We start from the raw sequence: 8,596 nt of genomic DNA on the forward strand, positions 1-8,596 counted from the left end.
ACACACAGTGACTGTGTTTCCACCTCTTTTGCATGCATTAATCCTGGAAACACATCGTAGTATCATACCGTTCAAGGAGCTGTTAGCAATGCGTGAAGGTTTACCTCTGGGGTCAAACTGTATTTCAACAAAAACAAGTGTGAATGCTTCCTGTTTCATCGAGTGAAATGACAATGTTTCGACTCTATATCTTTATCAGTTAATGCTGAATAAGCAAAAAGAAAAACAAGTCCCATATACAGGCGTCACCCATAGACTGGACATAAAAGAGGGCGAAGCTTTGGGGTCTGAAAAATGACCCCAATGCGGAAGCGCTTTCAGCTGCAATACCACCGAGGGCCACTAGAGGTCGGCTCCAAAAATCCTCCGGCTCCACAGACTCCCATTAAACTTCTCCCATGAAATACGAAGTTATTTTTAAAATAAACTTCAAAAGGTTTTTGGGGGCGTGTCTGTTTGATTGACAGGCCCTGTGGTGCAGTCGGGTTTCCAGTATCGGTGGGCGGAACGTGGCATCGTCCAATCAGATCGAGTCAGATCCACCGCTCGCCAAAAAAACAAACATCGACTGAATACAGTAAATAAAACGAGGCAAACATACAAGCTGCATTTATAAGCATATCTCACGTCCCTGTAGAGGATTAAGATCCATCTATTTCTCATAAATATTTTTGGGGCAGCAAATGTGTCCGAACATGAACGTTTCCTGTCATTTGTATCACGTGCAACAAAGAAGCCCTAAAAAAAAAAATGGAAAAAATGGATGTCATGCTGAATGACAGCAAATTCCCATAATGTGTGCAAAGTCTCTGAACATGTCCTGCGTCCTATCGCCTTTAAACTTTAAACTGTCCTTTCCATATTGCATATATATATTTATATATATATAAACACATACGTTGGCATCGGGATACAGCACGTAGAAAAAAACAAAACATCAGTAGTGGATTAATTACAAGTGTAGGTGTTGAGGTCGTCACCTGAGGAAACCCGGGAGCCACTTAACAGAGCGGCGGAGGACTGAGTGCAATCCGGCGTCGTCCTCCTCTGAACTCCATCTAATCAATTAACGTGATTTAATACACGGTGGCTCCGCGTGGAAAGCAGCGCGGCTCGGTGTTCGCCTTAATTTATACCGTATCGACTGATTCAACAGCGTTGTTGTTGAAACGGGTAAAGCCGGGATTCTCGTGGGAGAACGAAGTGATTGTTTTATTTTCATTTTTAAATTTTTTTTTTTTTTTTTTTTAACAGTTTAACATCGCTAAAGTTTAAAAGGGCTGGAATAGAAGACGAGTCGGAGGAGCATGCGAGAGAGACTGAGTCAGAGTCCTCTCCTGTGAGCCTTCCTCTAGCCTTTGGCATAGAAAGTGAGCCTGCATATTACTCAGTCTATCACAACACAGCAGGAGAATGGGAGGAGAATTAATACACTTGGCTTTCATGCCAGTGTGCTCTCTCTCTCTCTCTCTCTGTCTCTCCTTCCTTTCTTCTCTCACCCACAATTCTCTCTTTCTCTTCAAGCTCTGCTGGACACCAGCACTTTATGTGCTAATAAAATTAACTGGTATATAGATTTTCTTTTTTTTTTTCTTTCTTTAATCTATCTATAACAACCAGTCTGAGCAAAAAAAAAAGAAGAAAAAAAAGAAAAGAAAAGGAAAAGTAGAAATAGTGAATGTGGAGATAGTATTCAGTATTCGTTTTTTTTTTTCGTTTTCTAAGCCGGTGGCTCTCTTCTGCCGAGGCTCGGGGTGGGAGGAGGATGGGAGGGAGGGGGGGAGGAGAGAGGGCAATTTTTTTTCCTGTCTGTGTGCATTTCAATGACATAAACAGTATCTCGCCCGCCATACTCTCGGCTACCATCTATCTGCTTCCCCATAAATCTGAATGACATTAACATTTGAAAAACTAAAAAAAAAATAGAAAAAAAAACTCCTGCCTGTGAGACGGGATGGACCTCTGAGACAGACAGGCGTCCGTTTTTATTTATCCGGGCATCGGCGCAGACAGGCATAAATCTGCGCAGGTTAGAGCCGACGGACCGCCCTCGGCCCGGCAGGTTAAGTGAATATCACCCTCATGCCTCCTGAAAAGGAGCTCCTATTTCCTCACTCCCATTAAATATATGCTCCATTTTTTTTTTTTTTGTGGCCTTATTTGGAATGGAAAGTCATTTTAACCCCTCTTTTATAGAAGGTCATAAAATATATAGTGTTTTTGAACACTCTGCATAACATTTACATTTTTCTATTGTATAAATGTGATCGGCGCGACGCGGCGGCTGAATAAAACATTCATGGCGAAAGCCATTTCTTCTGTGACATTTGGTCTCATATCTATCATCAGTTTTCTATAAGCAGCCGGGAGAACAAACGCCGGTCAAATGTTTAAATGTGGCCTCTCCACATAAAATTTAAACCTTGCTTTCACATTAACACCCGCCGGCTCAGTTGATGGAAATGATTTTTTTTTTTTTTTTTTTTTACGCAGATAAGAGAAAAGTCAAATGGAAATGACTCGCAGGGCTGTTGTGGCGGTGTGTGTGTGTGTGTGTGCTGGTGGTGGTGGTGGTGGTGGGGTGGGGGTTGGGGTGGGGGGTGATGGGGCAAGGGAAATTGAAGCATGTCAGTAAAATTAGAAAAAAAAAGCCAGCTCTGCCTCAACTGGCGGACATGTAAATGTGGCGGAGCCCCTCAGACGAGTCCATTATGGATCGTCCCACGCAGCCTTTTCTCATCAGAAATCCCATCAGTATATTAAAAGGTATAGCCTCGGCACTGACAAATTAATTTTTACTTTTTTTAAATTTTTATTCCCGACTGATTTGAATTGCTCTCGAACTCATCGATGGGCAGTCGTTCAGTTTAAAATTCTCCTTCAGCAGGAAATATTCTTGTAGTTAACTTCTGTGCAGTGATTTTTAAACCACTAAACTGCCTGTGTGGGAAAAAGAAAGAAGAAAAAAAATAAAATACTGCATATAATGAGCAAAGCTGCAAAACAGCAGTAATATTTAATGAAAGGTTTTCCAGGATTAAAAGATTAAAAAAGCCGAGTGGAGTGAAATGAAATGAAGAACACCTGATAAGATGAAGAGTTCTAATATCAGGCCGCTACCGTGTTCACTCAGCAAAAAAAAAAAAAAAAAAAAGTGGCAGCATTTTAAATCTTGATCCATTATTTAAGGTTTTCCGTCGGCAGTTCATCTCCGTTAAGTTGATTTCTACCTGTGAATTGCTTCTGGATTTAATTCCAATAAAGTTAGTATTAACCAAAAATAGACACTTATTCGGGAATGTACTTTTTTTTTTAAATTTCTAATATCCTTCAATTTTCTCATTATTTTAAGTTTCTCTCGGATGCTTTTTTTTTGTTTTTTTTTTCCTTACAGCCAATTTTAAGTCTGACTTTTTGAGAGCAGTTTGCCACGAGGAGGTTTTTTTTATTTCTTTATTTATTTTTATATCTAACTCAGACTAAAACTGGACAACCATGAGTATAAAGCTCGCGTTGTATTTGGCATGAAAGCATCTACTTTTGTCACGGAGAACGAATACCAAATGACAGCTGGACACGAAAACAACAGTTGGCTCCAAATTTGGCCGGCGAGCCAAATCACGTTATCGCTCACGTCGTGTGCAAAGTTTCTTTACTTCAGAAGTTGTTTTTTCTCATTCGCTCTTCGCACACGCGGTTGCAGAGCTGCGAGTGTGCTGTCGATGCGACGCGTCATTAACTGTGATGGAGCTACCGGTACGCGTCCATTTTTCAGAGGTGGACGGTGACTTACAGGCGGCGCGCTCACGTCGTTTGAAACGTGACTGATTGCCGGCTGCGAAATGTTCAGTGCAGTTATCATTCACTTTGAATCATCAGCCGAATCTATTGTCAACTTCAATAGCGCAAACCATCCAAACACGTTAAGGCTCTCGGCTGGTACAAAAATAAAAGATAAGAGCTCACCTGGAGAAGTGAAGAGCGTGGTGTGAAACATTAGAGTAAAGACCCGCGGACAAGAAGGGAAAAAAAATAGAATAAACGATGAATATAAACGTCTCGACTCAACGCAAAGCGTGAAATATACACGCCTGTCCGCTACGGCAAACCGGGAGATAGTCACGCTTTGGGCCGTCTGGGTGTGAAAACGACACGTTTTTGTAAGCGTGAATGTAAATGTCACGTGACGAAGCATCACGTGATCGAGGTCCCGCAACAGAAGTATGGAGTCAGTCGCCAACATTGTTCTTGAGTTGTTTTTTGTTTCCTAACTCCAACCAAGTTTCATTTCCCTGCAGAGCATGCGGTTTCATTTTCATCCACTACAGGGAAACGTGTAACTTTCACGCCTGGAAGGCCCGAAGCGTGACTACCTCATGTTTTGTTTTGTTTTTGGCCGAAGTGGACAGGCGTGTCTATTTCACGCTCTGCCGTGATGACGGCTTGCTGAATTGGCGCAAATTTGGCAGAGTGCACGCACACCAGGCCGCTCCTCGTCCTTCAGCGTTCGATTTTTATTATCGTGACGGCACGGCAGCAAAACCATCCGGTAACAAGCGGAGATGGTTTGGACTGTGGATGGTACCGACCCAAAGCTGCTTTTGGAAAATGTAAGCGGTTGCTCCTGAATGGGCTCCGTTGGTATGGCGACGGCGCCGAGCCGAGGGAGGGCAGCTGCTCGCTCTCGAGGAGGGACGCGTCTCTCGCATTGCTGACTTCAACGATAGCTGTTACATAAATAAACCGAAGACCTCACCGCGCGGCAGGCGTGAATTTCTGGACCAAAAATTTGGCTCCGATCCTTCCTGGAGCTGTCGAGGCATTTCATGAAAAACATTTAAAAAAATAAATAAATAAATCTCACGTCTCGGCAGGGAAAAAGGTCAGAAGGTCACAAAAGTCTGCGTGTGGACGGACCCGCCGAAACCCGAAGCTTCGTGCGGACGGTCGCTCTCGGCGATAAACTTATGGTCGTCATTATTCTTATCTTAACTCTTAAGTCATAATCGTTTTATTTTTAAGCGACGGGCTGCTGCGTGGAGTCGGGCCGTCTCTCTCGGTGTGTATTTTTAAAGCTCAACATGATACGTGAACTTCAGCCAGAGGTCAAAGGTCAGAGGCCCCAGGTCGTAAATTAGAAACAACGCTTCCGCTGCAGAATTAAGTCGCTCACTGTGAGATTTCTGTTTGATCATCGTCCGTACGCGGTTTCAAAAGACGATCGCGTTACGTACGTCGCGGCCGATGGAAACAATGGCTCAACCGTTCGAGTTATTTTACGCCAAAATTTTTTTTTCCCCACCCCTCAGACAAAATGTCCCGGTGGAACTCTTGTGTTGACAGTCCGGCTCTGGGGAGGAAGGGGGGAACGAATTCGCGGGTGCACAACCGAGTCGCGCGTAACAGGAACAGTCTCTGAACTTTCTGGTCCGCCCAACAACACCACCTTTGAGATTCGATTTTTTTTTTTTTCTTTTCGTGACACAAACTTAACAACCTTTTTAATCTCTACTGTTACACGCGTGTTGTACTTTTTTTTTAAAAAACTTGTAAACAAACCGATAAATGTCAAGGCCGCGCACCGTCAAGCGGGAACATTTAGACGACAAGATCAACAGAAAAAAAAAAAAACACCTTCAAGTAAGTTTGATTATTTAAAAACAAAAAAAAATCCAGACAAACTTTCTCCCAGAGTTCATTTATAATTTACTGAACTCATAATCAACACTTTAAACCCTGATGACAGCGATGCTGTTTTTACACCCAATCAGCCGAGTTGAAGGTTTTTTTTCTTCCCCAGTTTTGAAAAGCGCGTTGCCCCATTTCAGGTTGTGATGGACTCCCACAGGTACTCATTAGTATTGTTTACTTGTGAACCCAAAGGGGCCGTGCCGGTCTTCTAATCATAGATTTTACAACACCTTATACACTCCGGCACCGTTTTCCCACACATCTGTGATCTTATATCCCAGATCAACATTTTCCTCTGAATAATGTTTCAGTATGGGAAACGTGAGTGTTCAAAGTAAGCCTGCAGCTTTCAGGTGCAACCAATTATCCAATATAACATAGAAAAGAAAAAAAAAATATGCACGTACATCAGGATTTATCTGTTACCGTCTATCATCAGAAACATGATCAAATAGTTTCAACATGCATGTTGGTTTACAAACAACTTCAAGGTGCTGCAGCTAAAAATATTGAACACACAAAAAGTCATTAAAGCAATCAATTAAGTAACACGTTTTAATTTCTTATAAGGGAGTCAGCAAAAAAAAAAAAAAAAAAAAAACACTTTTATGAAAGTGTGTTATCATTAAAGTTGTGCCGAATTAAAATACGTGTATTTAAGCATTTTGGCTTCTTTAAAAAAAAAAAAAAAAAAAACTAGAAAAAAAAAAATTCCGTTTTGCCCCCAAATCGCTGCAGCGTGTTTCTGGACGTGAATTGTATAATTTCCGGGAAGCAAGTGAACGCAGCACGGTGGCAGAGCGGGACTGCGCGAGCGAGCGACCGCGCTCCTCCTCCTCCTCCGCTTCTCCTCCCTCTCCCGCGCCTCGCCGCGCGTGTGCCCGCCGATAGGGGCGCGCGCACGGGAGGTGGCGGGGGGTTGTGCTCGCTCTTGCTCTCTCTGCTCTCTGACCCCAGTGGCAGCTCCGACTCACTGCACTCCGGCTCCCCCTCCGTCAGACCGAGGCTGCTCGCTCTCTACCCCGCTTGTCTTGTCAGTGTCTCTCGCCCTCCTTCCTCCGGCTCTCTCTACCTCCCCCTCCGCTCCCTCCTTGTCTGGTTTCTTTCCACAGGAGCCAGCCAGAGGTCCCCGCCGGGTCGAAGGTTCTTGCCCTACCCGCCCAGACTGCCGCAACCCCCGGACGGCCGCGCAGGAAACCTGCCCTGCTCCGGTGCTCGCTGCTGCCGCATGGACCCGCGTCCCTCCGCCGCCGCCGCTGCTGCCGCCGCCGCCGCCGCCACCGCCGCGTAGAGGGCGACCCCGACCCGACACTCTTTCTCCGGCCAGATCCCCAAAGAAAAAAAAAAAAAAAAAAAACCCCACACGACGAAGGTAGAGCAAACCTTTCCGCTTCGCTTTGAGGACCGGGAGGAGGGTAGGGAGGTGAGGTGAGGGGGGAGGGGGGGGGGGAGGAGGAGGAGAGCAGAGGGGAGACGGGCAGCAGGAGGAGAAAAAAAAAAAAAAAAAAAAAAGAGGAAATTCCTGACACAAAGCCGTCGGTTAAAAGGTGGCTTGTCATTTACACGAGGAGGAGCAGGAGGTGAGCAGGAGGTGCCGTGACACCGGGCCACCTTTCGGGGTTGTTTATGTTATTGTTTTGTTTATTATTTAAGGAGCAGAGTTCAGGATTGCACGGACCTTTCTGCTGTGTGTGTGTGAGTGTGTGTGTGTGTGAGAGTGTGTGTGTGTGTGTGTGTGTGTGTGTGTGTGTGTGTGTGTACACGTTGCTGCAAGCGGCAGTTGTTAACAGCAAAGCGGCGCAGAGCACACATCGTGTGCATGCGTGGTATCAGACGGGGTCAATTTATTCGGCCCCCCCCCTCCTCCTCCTCCTCCTCTCTACTCCTCCTCCTCCTCCTCCCCCCCCCCCAGTTTCTGCTTTACCGGACTGATTCCTCCTCCTCGTGAAGTTAGCTGCAAACGGCGTGTGCATGCTCCGTGTCTGCACTGACTGTGTGTGTGTGTGTGTGTGTGTGTGTGCAGAAAGAGAAAGACGAAAAAAAACAAAAAAAACCTCAATGCGAAGCTGCAGCATGCAGAATAATGATTATCAAATCAAATCAAATCAAATAAAAAAATCTATTGCCAGGGCGAAGGGGGGGGGTTTAGCACGGCTAAGCTAGAGAGCTAGTTGCTGCTACAGTAGCAGTAGAGACAGACAGGGGGGGGAGGAGGGGGGGAGGAAGGGGGAGGCGAGGACTTTCAGCACACACACCACACACACACACACACACACACACACACACACACACACACACACACACACACACACACCGACTACACACGGGGACTGAAGCATGCTGCTCAGTTTTTTTCGGCCTACATTTGCAAGAAGAAGAAGAAAGAGAGAGCTCATTTTCCGAGTAGCTGCATCGGTAGCTTTGGATTTTTTTTATTTTTTTTATTTTTGTCTTTGGGAGAAAGTGTGTGCAGGACCTGAGCTTTTTATATTTTTTTAATTTTTTTTTATTGATGTGAAATTATTATTTAAATATATATATATATATATATATGTATTTTTTTTTTAAAAGGCACCCAAGAAGATCTGCACAACTTGTTTTTCTTGTGCAAACCTCCGAGCCAGCACGGATTAATGTTTTAAACTTTCAAATTTACAAAGACTTCTGTGTGTGTGTGTGTGTGTGTGTGTGTTTTAAAAACTAGATCAAATCAAGGGCTTTATTTTATTTTATTTTTTTTTACTTAAATTTATAGCAGGCAATCAGAGGAAGTAAGCATCCATGTGACCCAGAAAATAACAAATATCAATGCTTTTTTTAATTATTATTATTATTTTTTATGTAGTGTAGATTGCTGGCGCTTCGACCTGCAGGATTTAACCATAAAAAAAAAAAAAAAAGCATC

General features: G+C 44.2%; 1 protein-coding gene across 3 annotated transcripts in view; it reads left to right on the forward strand.

Moving 5' to 3' along the window:
* Window positions 1-6,403: 6,403 nt before the first annotated feature.
* mpped2a (metallophosphoesterase domain containing 2a) overlaps window positions 6,404-8,596 on the forward strand; it is a 65,465-nt gene continuing 63,272 nt past the window's right edge. The window contains exon 1 of one of the 3 annotated variants that reach the window (XM_069165624.1): window positions 6,404-7,063. The gene's annotated coding sequence lies outside the window, so the exon portion shown is untranslated. Of the gene's footprint in view, window positions 7,064-7,138; window positions 7,272-7,942 lie in introns of those variants that run through there. The other 2 variants (XM_069165626.1, XM_069165625.1) reach the window with 2 other exon arrangements.

The sequence above is a fragment of the Embiotoca jacksoni genome, unplaced genomic scaffold, assembly GCF_022577435.1.
Source record: "Embiotoca jacksoni isolate LCO1_2020_lvr unplaced genomic scaffold, fEmbJac1.0.p SCAF_35, whole genome shotgun sequence".
NCBI classification, from domain to species: domain Eukaryota; kingdom Metazoa; phylum Chordata; class Actinopteri; family Embiotocidae; genus Embiotoca; species Embiotoca jacksoni.